At 31.2% G+C, this 13,232-nt stretch overlaps 1 protein-coding gene across 4 annotated transcripts in view; it reads right to left on the bottom strand.

The window, feature by feature from the left end:
* LOC142320418 (uncharacterized) overlaps window positions 1-13,232 on the bottom strand; it is a 117,297-nt gene that overhangs the window by 25,304 nt on the left and 78,761 nt on the right. For 2 of the 4 annotated variants that reach the window (XM_075358132.1, XM_075358133.1), the window contains exon 1: window positions 152-288. The exons of the other annotated variants lie outside the window; for them this stretch is intronic. The gene's annotated coding sequence lies outside the window, so the exon portion shown is untranslated. Of the gene's footprint in view, window positions 1-151; window positions 289-13,232 lie in introns of those variants that run through there. 4 annotated transcript variants of the gene reach the window in all.

Genomic DNA, 13,232 nt, shown 5'->3' with positions numbered 1-13,232 from the left:
ACGATATATGAATTTTTGCTTAAAAAAACCATTTTACGACGCTCTCAAATGAGTTTTTATCACAAGTTAAAGCCCACACCACCAATCCATCAATACAAAAACTCAACTTAAATTTTATTAATTTATATAAGAATGGTATAAAATTACTTACTTAGTCAGATAAACAAAAATGAAAACCAATAAATAAGTAATACTGAAATTAGGATATAAATCTTTTCTTTACAACACTTTCACACTAACAAGTCAAGAATTATTGATAAATAATGCCAACACACGCAATTGTACACTTCAATACATACGATATCTCGTTATAATGTTGGAAAAAATATATAAATACATATGATTTGCACAACAGACTTAATTCGTAATTTTTCATTCACGTAACAGTTAAACAAGTTTAAAATAAAAGTAAAAATTTACTGAAATTTTCAGAAAATTCTTAGAAGCGATTGAGATTTATTAATTTATAAAAAAAACAATAATAATAATAGGTCAGCATTTAATAATAATAATGTTCTTTTTGTTAAACATAAAAATAATGCAACACAAAAGCGTAATAGTTAAACATCAAAAAATCATTTTCATTAATAAATTAAACTAGTAATTATTTTTAATTTCTGTATAGATTTTTGTCCATGACGGTCGGAGATGATATCAATTTAAAAATACATAATTCTGTAACGACAAACCGAAGCAAAATTATATATAATTTTGTATAAAAATATACTTCAAATATTTTATAAGATATTAGCTGTCTTTTTTTAGTGTTGTTGCCACATGCCTAATTTAATATCGGCGGATGCCAACAAACCCGCCGGAGCAGCAGGTTTGGCCGGACCGCCGAGGTAGCCCCTGGACGTGGACGTTACCTTCCCGCTCCAGCTCCAGCGCGACGGGCTTCAATCACCCTGGCCGGCGGACTCAGCTGAAGGAGCCGGCCCAGCAACTTGTGTCTCGCGACAGGCAAGTGAGGATGCCTAACTTCAACGAAACAGGCCGATTGTAGTCACGCGCCACACACTACTCTTGGCGCGTTATTTGAACGCCCGAGGATGCATGAACATATCAAGCAATCGGATTTATTATTAAATAATATTAATATTAAGGGATAAAAATTAGGACAAAATTCTATTGTTTGTTTAATACAGCAAATGAAAAGTAATAAAAAAATAACCATAACCAGATTTAAACAATAAAAAAAAGAATGAAAAAAAAATTGAAAATGAGTAAAAAAATGAACGAAACATTAAAAAAAATTTTTGAATTATTAAAAATATAACAAACTTATCTGTAGTTTGAAAAACAAATAATAGAATTCCATTTCCTCAATTGAAATGGACGTGTAAAAAAGTGGCCGATTAAACACAGCACCTGATTTTGAAGTCGAGAGTTCTAAGGTTCAATTCCTAGTAAAGGCAGTTACTTACTATGATTTGAACCTTAGAACTCTCGACAAAATCAGATGATTTGTGATGAAGAATTAAACTAGGCCAACCCGGTGGGCACTACTAGCTACCTCTCTCTCTTTTTCTGTTTAGCCTCTGGAACGTGGTTAACCAAATTTAACTGACGCAGATGGATGCCCACCACTCCAGCAGGCTGGCCACCATTCTATTCCTCAGCCACCTTACACACTCTGATGCTTCTCACTAACTTGAAAATCGCATTCAATTATGTTGTTTGTGTCTAGGGGGTCCATTACCGCCACATAGCTTGCCCTTGGATTCGGCTACGTGACGTACACGAAGATCACGTTTTCAACACCATTGAAGGTGCCACAATAAAACCACAAATCGTACTCGCTGCGCTACAGGTATGGCCTGAAGCAGCCATGACACGACAGGAATTGAGCAAGGAAATAGTCTTCTTTTTTCCTGTTTAGCCTCCGGTAATTACCATTCAGATAATACTTCAGAGGATGATATGTACGAGTGTAAATGAAGTATAGTCTTGTCGAGTCTCAGTTCAACCATTCCTGAGATGTGTGATTAATTGAAACCCAACCACCAAAGAACACCGGTATCCACGATCTAGTATTCAAATCTGTGTAAAAATAACTGACTTTACTAGGATTTGAATGCTGAAACTCTCAACTTCCAAATCAGCTGATTTGGGAAGATGTGTTCACTACTAGACCAACCTGATGGGTTAAGGAAACCGTCCTTCTTTTTCCTGTTTAGCCTCCGGTAACTACCGTTTAGATAATTCTTCAGAGGATGAATGAGGATGGTATGTATGAGTGTAAATGAAGCGTGTAGTCTTGTACATCATCAGTTCGACCATTCCTGAGATGTGTGGTTAATTGAAACCCAACCACCAAAGAACACCAGCATCCACGATCTAGTATTCAAATAAGGAAACAGTCTACCTCACAGCTGTTTCACACTGGTGTCAGATGACATTATTGGATGGTTTATTTTTTAAATCAGTTTAAACCTACTTAAGAATGTGGTTGAAATAAGCATCAGCTGATATAAAATTTTTTAATGCAAGTAGGTATCTAAAATTTGTTCATTCGGGACAATGTATAGATGAGGTGAATGTATGTTTGCAAATGTCTTGAAGGAGAAAAGCTTAACAGCAAAGGTTAAAAAAATAATTCCTTCATACTTCTCTTAGAAGGATTTACTTCTTAAAAATCTTGAATTTTAAAAAAGGATATAAGTGTCAAATGCAGTTTGAAGATTAATTATCAGAACATTTGGATGATTGTTGAGTTTTGATTAATAAGGTGAGATTTCTTCTGGAATTGTAGGTATATGGAGTCATTTATATTATTATTTATAAAAAAAATGTAAATCTGTGAGTTGTGATAAACTTTGGATTAAAAAATAATATAATTGCATCAGATTCTGTTAATATTCTCAGTAACCGGCTGCCATATGGCTTTGTAAATAATTAACTTGTTCAGAGATAATTTTGAGTTTCAATTTAGAATCCAGTACAACTGAAAAAATTTAGTAATCAGTTATTCTCGTTTTTCCAAATTTTCCTTTTGTCAAGGTGAATACCAAAGTATTTCTAGAATTTGATTGTGGTAGCTGAATGTCATCGAGTATAACAAATGGACATTTGTTCAGAGAATAAAACTAACATGCATACTTTTATTTTCATTAGACTATTTGCCACATTTTTCACCATGCTCAATGCTGTTTAACTATTCTTGAAGGTGCTGTAACATGATGTCTGGTGACGTGTGAATTACTTTTACACAGTACAAGCTGCTATTTTAGTGTTGGGAGAATTTGGTAAACTGGAAGTGTGTGAGGAATACACTTCATTGAGGAATGCCTGTATTTATGGAAAATAGTAGAGACACTTCAGTCTGGAATTTAACCTTGAAATATCATTTACTTAAAAAAGAAATGAAAATGTTAAATACTGAAAAGGTAGATGCCGATTAATTTCAAAAAGACCAGTGTACCACCGTTAATCTAAAGGCTTAGCAGATATCAAGAAAACCAGTAGAACAGCTGTTTTTTGTATAAAGCTAACTGAATATTAGCAATGACTATGAATCTTCGATGGTAATATGATCTGTTTGAAAGCCAATCTGGAATCAGATATTAGTTTGCTTTGTTCTAAAAAGGTTTTAATCATCTAAGTAGATTTCTTGAAAACTTTTTAAGTGCAGGTAACATGCTAATCGGCTGATATGATATTATGTCATTAGGTGGTTTGCCTGGTTTCAGCTATTTTCCATAGATCCAGAAAGTATTCAATTATGAGAAAGTGTATAATGTAATAATAATTATAACTAGCAAACTAAGAACTCTATGATGAGCGACATTGTAGATAGTTTATGAATTAAATGGTATGTGAAAGATGAAAATACAGGATTTTAATAGTTTAATGATAAGAAAATTAGTAATTAATTTTACAAAAGCAAAAACATCTATTTATATGTTAAAAACAGAATAAAATAATATCACGATGTTGGGTTGGGTTTGCGATTTTTCAGTTCTATTTTTTACTCTCCATGCCAATTATCTGTAAATTTTTTAAAACAACTTTTTTTGAATTAAAGTCTTTTTGAAATTAATTTAACGCATATTCTTGGAATTAAGCTTCACCTCAACAAAGCGATACTTGTTTTTGACACTTCCAATCTCTTTTAAGGGATTAAGTAGATATCCCTTTAGCAAGCGATATGTGCATAAAAAAAGTTTAAAGTTTTAAATTAATAAAACTTCTGAATATACACTTATAATAATTTTATTACACTATACAAATAAAACCACCCACCCTATAATACTGTTTAAACTGCATATTAATTTGGTGTAAAATATGTTTATATTTACAGTACAATAGTTCTCATGTGTATCTTTATACATAATATGAGACAGATGAATGGCAACTACTGTTTTTTTTTTTTTAAAGAAAAATGAAGATAACTTTTTAGATAGATGATGTGCATTCAAAAGAGAATAATCTTGGCATATGCTGTTGTGGTCATCGTGTTAATCATCAACAAACAAGAAAAAAGTGTCACTCTAATGTAGTAAATTTTTGGGTTTAGCGTTTGTGGAGTGCTAAAAGTAGTTTTGAGAATGAAGGGCTGAAAATAACTCAAATCAGTTATGATAATCTTTGCAGAAATATGAAATAAAATTCCTCAAACTAATTTAATAACATTCTTTACAATCTTATTGGTTGATACAAATTTCAATGAAATTTATTTAAGAACAAATAGCAAAAAAATTATATACAGATCATTTGAAAAAGAAAAAATGTAAATGCTCATACAAATTCAAAACACTACTCCTGTCACTACTTTTTGATTTTAAAATCTTTATAAGTCAAAAACTAAAATAAAGTGATTTTTTAGTATAATTATAATCAGCATGGAGAAAACAACATGCAAAAATTAATGAATTTTGAATGCACATCATCTTTCTAAATAATTATCATCAAAATGAATCCATTTTTGCTTAAGTCCATCATCCATTTTTCTGAAAAAATCAAAAAATCAACCTCCCTTTTATTATTCTGATCTATTAGATTGTACAGATTATAAAAATATTAATAAAGCATCGATACAATATTTTACTAATTGGTGGAATTATTGGGGATAATTAATTTTCCAGCAAACCCATGTAACAAAGTTATTGCACATAATGTGCAATAACTTTGTTACATGGGTTACATAAAATTTAACAAAATGGGATTTTCACCACAATGTTTTGTGTTCTAGCCCAGTTTTTTCATAAACCACTACAGATAAGAGTTCTGAAACCTGTTTTATTCAATTTGTCAGATCAAAAAACATAAGAAACAATCAAGCTTACCCCTTTTTTTTGCATTCCTTGAATTTCATTATGGTTTTATTTTACTCTATGGCACATAATGTGCAATAACTTTGTTACATGGGTAATAAATAAGTAAAAAATGTTACACAAAACTTGTAGAGAATTTAATTCTGAACAAAATGATGTAAATAAACCATTAGCAAGCAAAACAAAGCTACAAAAAATTAATTTTATTAACATCAAAATATCCTAAATGTGGCTGAAAAAATACATTAATTTTCAAACAGAAAGAATAATACTTTTAACATCTGAGAACATCTAAAAATAAAATTATTTAACAAAAATAAGATCCACAGAAAAAAGTAAGATAAAACACCATTTTAATAACTTTATCCACAATTGTCAAAAAAAAATTTTAATGGTACAATAAATTTGTTATTTTTAATTTCATAAGCTGGTTTTAACAGCTGATAAACAATCATAATTTGTCTACAGAATGTGAGTAGTTTTGTACATTTTTAAAAGTTGTATTCAATTGTGCAGTGTGTGTGTGAAGGTGAGTGTTTTGTGTTCCGCGATCTCAAAATTTCATTTCAGTTTTCAAATGAGGAATATGCTAACAATTTTTATTTATGGTTATTGCAATGGTAACTCCTTGGCTGCAAAAATGCAATATCAAAAAAGATTTCCTAATATAAGGGTTCCAAATCAAAACCTTAATTTCAGCTTTCCATTGTTTACGCAGAACTGGTTCTTTACCTACACATTCTTATTCTGTTGAAAGACAAGAACAATGTCGTGTCGCTTACAAGGAGAACGTGATATAGCAAGTTCAATGTAGCCCGGGACTTAATACTAGACAAATTTCAAATTGCATTGGTTTGCCACATAGCACAGTATGGCGAATACTTAAAGAAAATCTCTTACCTGTACCACTATCAGGAGGTTCAAAATTTACTGCTTGGCGACTTTGCATTGCATCTAAAGTATTGTCATTGGCTTCAAGAAAACTGTCATTAAGTATGTTCTATTTTATTCCCTGATGAGGTAACATTTATAAGAGATGGAGTTAATAACTCTCAAAATAAACATCAATGGAATTTTGAAAATCCACGTGCTAGTAGATACAGTTTTCAACACAGGTTTTCTGTTAATGTTTGGTGTGGCATTATTGATAAGCATATGATTGCACCATTTATTTTTGATGGTAGCCTTACAGGAAACTAGTATTTTCTTTTAGAAAATAACCTGCCCTAGTTTTAAGAAGACATTCCACTAATAACAAGGCAAGAAATTATTTTTCAACACTATGGGTTTGTTATACATTTTTGTGAAGTAGTTAGAAATTATTTGAACGTAACATTTAGGAGCATCTGGATCAGGCGAGAAGGACCAATTAATTGGTCCTAGATTACCTGATCTGACTCCAATGGCCTATTATACGTGTGGACATACGAAATCGATAGTATATGCTGAAAAGATAACTACAAAAAGAATTGATGGCAAGAATTTTCAATGCATTTGAAATTCTACGAAATAATCCAGATTCGGTGAAAGAGCCACCAAAGGAATTTTAAAATGAGCAGAGTACTGTTAACAATGAAGGAGGACATTTTGAACAGTTGTTGAAATAGTAATTTCTTAATGTGCTTTTACAATTTTACTTTTGATGAATGATTTTATTTCTAGGTATTCTTGGATGTATACATCATTCTTGGTATTCTCGGATTACGTTGACTCTGATCACTTTTAATTGTTTCCTAGATAGTCATAAAAGAATGGAGGAAAACACTGAAACTCAATGTGGTAGAAACAATAAGTTTTTTTTTTTGTCTTCAGTCATTTGACTGGTTTGATGCAGCTCTCCAAGATTCCCTATCTAGTCGTTTCATTTCAGTATACCCTCTACATCCTACATCCGTAACAATTTGTTTTACATATTCCAAACGTGGCCTGCCTACACAATTTTTTCCTTCTACCTGTCCTTCCAACATTAAAGCGACTATTCCAGGATGCCTTAGTATGTGGCCTATAAGTCTGTCTCTTCTTTTAACTATATTTTTCCAAACGCTTCTTTCTTCATCTATTTGCCGCAATACCTCTTCATTTGTCACTTTATCCACCCGTCTGAATTTTAACATTCTCCTATAGCACCGCATTTCAAAAGCTTCTAATCTTTTCTTCTCAGATACTCCGATCGTCCATGTTTCACTTCCATATAAAGCGACACTCCAAACATACACTTTCAAAAATCTTTTCCTGGCATTTAAATTAATTTTTGATGTAAACAAATTATATTTCTTACTGAAGGCTTGTTTAGCTTGTGCTATTCAGCATTTTATATCGCTCCTGCTTCATCCATCTTTAGTAATTCTACTTCCCAAATAACAAAATTCTTCTACCTCCGTAATCTTTTCTCCTCCTATTTTTACATTCAGCGGTCCATCTTTGTTATTTCTTCTACATTTCATTACTTTTGTTTTGTTTATTTTCACGCGATAGTTCTTGCGTAGGACTTCATCTATGCCGTTCATTGTTTCTTCTAAATACTTTTAACTCTCTGCTAGAATTACTATATCATCAGCAAATCGTAGTATCTTTATCTTTTCACCTTGTACTGTTACTCCGAATCTAAATTGTTCTTTAACATCATTAACTGCTAGTTCATGTAAAGATTAAAAAGTAACGGAGATAGGGAACATCCTTGTCGGACTCCCTTTCTTATTACGGCTTCTTTCATATGTTCTTCAATTGTTACTGTTGCTGTTTGGTTCCTGTACATGTTAGCAATTGTTCTTCTATCTCTGTATTTGAACCCTAATTTTTTTAAAATGCTGAACATTTTATTCCAGTCTACGTTATCAAATGCCTTTTCTAGGTCTATAAACGCCAAGTATGTCGGTTTGTTTTTCTTTAATCTTCCTTCTACTATTAATCTGAGGCCTAAAATTGCTTCCCTTGTCCCTATACAATAAGTTTAGGTTACAAAAAGGATAATCCAGCAAAAATTCAAATAGAAGTGTTAAAAGTAATTGTGAAAAAACAGGATTATATATTTCCTGCGAAAAACAATTATAAATATTAAAAATAATCTATCATAAGAGAATTAAATGAATTATTCATCAGTCAAAAAAAAAAAAATCTTTAATATAAATCTCTTAATATAAAACAAAAAATTTCTTTAAGAAATGTAACAATTTTATTTTAATTCTTAATTTTATTAGGGAAATTGTAACTTGTAGAGTAAAAAAAAAAAAACATTTTAAAATACATATTTAGACAGTATATACTTACAAAAATTTCTCTGTAAATTTTCAAGTATCAATTCAGAGAACGGCGAGTGACATGGCATCAAAGTCTCTGCACTCTATTATTTAGGTTTGCAGCTCCTTTTCAATTGTGAACAGAGCATATATTTGGGAATGTAATAGGACTAATATGATTTCAGACGTCTATTTCAAAATTTTGTTAATTTTTGTTTATTTTCAAATGTCTTTAAACTGTTTTTAGAATATGTCTTTTGATAAAAGTTACAAATATAACTTTTCTTCTTAGTATGAGTATTTAAATTATTTTTAAAGAAGAACTTTGATTAAAAGTCTTTTGACAAAAGTTGGAAACATAATTTTCTCTCTTTTGCACGAATATTAATATGTATCTTTGAACTCTTTTTATAATTAAATGATTTTAACAAAAGTTACAAATTAATTTTTTTTTCCTTGGTATGAGTATTTAAATGTAATTTTAAAGTATAACTTCGATTAAAAGTCTTCGGACAAAAGGTACAAATATAACTTTTCTTCTTAGTATGAATATTTAAATGTAATTTTAAAGTAGAACTCTGATTAAAAGATTTATGACAAAAGTTACAAATAAATTTTTTTTCCTTGGTATGAATATTTAAATGTAATTTTAAAGCATAACTTTGATTAAAAGTCTTCTGACAAAAGGTACAAACATAATTTTTGTCTTTTGTGTGAATATTATTAATATGTGTCTTTAAACTCTTTTTAGAATAATATGTCTTTCCACAAAAGTTACAAATATAACTTTTCTTCCTAGTATGAATATTTAAATGTGTTTTTAAAGAAGAACTTTGATTAAAAAGTCTTCTGACAAAAGTTACAAACATAATTTTTCTCTTTTGTATGAATATTTAAATGTGATTTTAAATGAGAACTTTGATTAAAAGTCTTCTGACAAAAGGTACAAACATAATTTTTCTGTTTTGTATGAATATTAAGATGTGTATATAAACTGTTTCTATGATTAAATGACTTTTGACAAAAGTTACAAACATACTTTTTCTCTTTTGTATGCATATTTAATGCGATTTTAAAGTAGAACTGTGATTAAAAGATCTTTGACAAAAGTTACATATATAATCTTTTTCCTTGGTATGAATATTTAAATGTAATTTTAAAGTAGGTACAGAGGAGTTTAGGTTGTCTGTTACTATTTCTCCGAGGTATTTAAATGGGTTACTATTTTGATTTTATTACCATTTATGTTTACTCCTTTTAATCGTGTTTGTATTTAGGGCAAAATATCTTGTCTTTTTTGAATGAAATTTTGAGGCCAATTTTATATGCAATGATTATTAGTTCTAATACCTGTAATTTAGTTGTTTCTTCAATGATGTTTGCTAGTAGTGCCAAGTTGTCGGTGAAACCAGGACAGTTTGTTTGTAAGGGTCATTTTTATCATGTTTTAAGTTTATAAGTAGTCCAATGTGTCTCAGAATTTTTAGTAGGGATTCTCTGTGGATGCAGTAATAAGCTTTCTTGAAATCTACAAGTGTTATGACCATATCTCTGTTTCTTCTCCTGTTGTAATTCATTATTAGCTTGAGACTCATGATCTGGTCTGGACAGCTCATCCAGGCTCTGAAACCTCCCTGGTATTCTCCTAGTTCTTTCTAGAGTTGAGGACCGATCCTGTTGAAGATGATTATTGAAAGAATTTTGTATGCTGCGTCTAGGAATGATTCCCCTGTAATTGTTAGTGTCTGTTTTGCCCCCTTTTCTGTGTATCAGATGGATGAGGACTGTCGTCCAGTGTTCTACTAGTTCTTCTTTGATCCAGATGTTGAAGGGAAACTCGCTTATCTTCCTGCATGTTTCCAGATCTCTACAAAAGTCTGATCTTCTCCAGCTGCTTTGTAATTCTTCATTTCACCCAGGGCTTGGTAAACTTCTTTTATTGTGGGAGGGTTGATGTTTTCTGCTGGTGTTATCATTGGGGTGTTGGTATTAAAGTGTAAGAATTATGTTTGTTCTTTACAACTTAGGAGTTTGTTGAAATATTTGGCTAGGATTTCCATGTTGTCTTTATTTTTATGAGTTTGGCTAGGTTTCATTTAGTAAATTCAAGTCTATGCCTGGATTGCAGGGTTGCTGACATGGTGGACCATGTCCTCCACGTCTGTTCCTGGTATGAGGCTGAATGTACCAAATTAGAGAGTAGTTAGAGAACTTGAAAGAGAGATTCAAGGATCCACTGTGTGTGTGTGTGTGTGTGTGTGTGTGTGTGTGTGTGTGTATGTGTGTGTGTGTGTGTGTGTGTGTGTGTGTGTGTGTGTGTGCATGCATGTGTGTATAAATGAATTATCTATATATATATATATATATATATATATATATATATATATACACATATATAGAAATGGGTTAATAAATGAAAAATGAACTGCATGTAATCCAAAATTTACATATAAGGTAATAATGAAAAATAATAATACAGTAGGGTGCTAATTTTCTAGATGTCCAACTAATTGGACTGCTCAAATCAAAACTAGGCAATTTAGAAAAACTAATACATTAATTCAAAAAATAAATCTTTGCTTTAATCAATTTATTGATCTTTATTTTACAGGGTTTTTCAATTGACTTTTTTGCAATTCATTTACCAAAAACACATATGACACTTCAGCAGGATGAGTGAAGATAGATTCAATAAGAAAGTTTTCAACATCGTCAAGGCAAGTAAATTAAAGTCCATTAGGATGAGAAAAACACAAGACAACCTGGAACAACTCAACATCTCAGGAGAAGAAATCAAGCACAAAAGACAATTTAGGGATGAAATTAGAAATAAGAAAATTGAACAAGAACAAAAATGGCAAACAATAGAAAGAAGATTGATATTGGAGAGGAAAAAGAAACATAGTGAAGAGATAAAAAGGTTTTAGAAAGAGAAGAAGGGAGTAAAGCCATGACTGGCTCAAGGTCACGTGCTCTCCTAAAGGGGAATAATTGGAAATAACAATAATAATATGTATGAGTTAAAAAAAGTATAGGGACAAGCGAAGCAATTTTAGGCCTCAGATTAATAGTAGAAGGAAGATTAAAGAAAAACAAACCAACATACTTGGCGCTTATAGACCTAGAAAAGGCATTCGATAACGTTGACTGATAATCAGTCTTCCTGATAATCAGATTTCTTTTATTAATGGTAAACTGAGATTATCTTGGAGTGTTCACCGTTAGAGCCTCCAATGCTCCAATGTTTTCAACAGTGCACCTATACAATGATAACAATGAAGGAGATAATGACTCTAATGTAACTAAATCTAACTGCTTAGATACACATGATATTTTATCCCAATGTTTTTCCACTATTAGTTAATGATGAAAAATAACAGCAAAGGTACAGACGCCAACCTCCCAGAAGTGTATTATGCACTTTTCATCAATCATGCATTTTCAATTTCTTAAGGTAATGACAAATTTAATGACATAATGACAAATCATTATGGAAAACAAAAGATTGAATTTCGAAGGAGAAAAAGAGCAATCGATAATTATAAAAAAGCTCTAGATTGAAGAAACGGAATATACCTGATATAAATGAAATGGAAAGATTCTGTAGAATAATTTCGTGGATGGGTCTTGGTAAAATGCAGAGTATATAGCAAGTGTATTCTAACCAGGTTAGTAAGTTAACTTGTTGTACAATATTTGAGATTCTTCTGAAAATGTTCCATGCTTCAAATAATGGAAATGCACCAAATAATGAGACTGTACAAAGTTCAACAACTCATCGACTAGCTTCTCTCAAATTTTCAAGATGCAATGAATCCTCCAGGAAGAGATGTGAATCGATAAAAAATAATTCTTTTTAGGGAACAGTTTGTCTTTCATCGATACTCTCCCAGAAGAAAGACACCAGCACGTGGTGAAACTTCAAATTATGTCTTGTCTGTGGCTACACATGAAATCTCATGACATATGCTGGAAAAGAAGCAATTTCAGGCAAAGTGGTTCCAGGAAAATACGTGTTGGAGCTTGCTGGACCATTACTCGAAGCTGAATGAATACTATCATGAAAATTGGTATAGTGTATCACTGGCTTCTCAGTTACATGATTGTTATACAAATCTTGTTGGTACATAAATGGCTAATCAAAAAGGAAATACTAAATAATTAACAGAAACCGAACTGAAAAAAGGTGAAGTAGTTACAGCCCTATGTACAGGTAAAAAAAATATATTGAAATTGAAAATTAACAGGATGTGTTGATGTTTTCAACAAAACACAGACAAAATGGTAACAAAACAGAAAAGAGGGAAGGACCTTGTTATCAAACAACAACTTCCAATGAAAATCCTAATATTTAGGAAGAATTGCTTTTATATTTTTTACAGACGTTTGACAATAATGTGCAAACTTAAGTCAGTCAAGATGGATCTACAGAAGAGACTGCAACAGTAAATAGGCTGATTAACACTGAAGGTAAGAAGTCAACAGCAAGGCAGAGGTGCAGTGGCTGCCACAAAATAAAGCTAACAGAAGACAGAGAAACCTCAGAAAAACTATCAAAAGGGTGATGACAAAATGTACTTTGTGTGATGCCTTCTTTTGTCTCTATTACTTCAACTGTTGACTGGTTTTGTTATCTCATAAAACCTTCAATAGAAAGTTTGTTGATCATGATTTTGTGTAAAAATGTTCTGAATTGAATTATAACAAAATTGATAATTAA

Source organism: Lycorma delicatula, chromosome 2 (assembly GCF_047948215.1).
Source record: "Lycorma delicatula isolate Av1 chromosome 2, ASM4794821v1, whole genome shotgun sequence".
In the NCBI taxonomy this organism is placed as follows: Eukaryota; Metazoa; Arthropoda; class Insecta; order Hemiptera; family Fulgoridae; genus Lycorma; species Lycorma delicatula.
The sequence above is the reverse complement of the archived record's forward strand: the minus strand, read 5'-3'. Positions and strand labels throughout refer to the sequence as shown.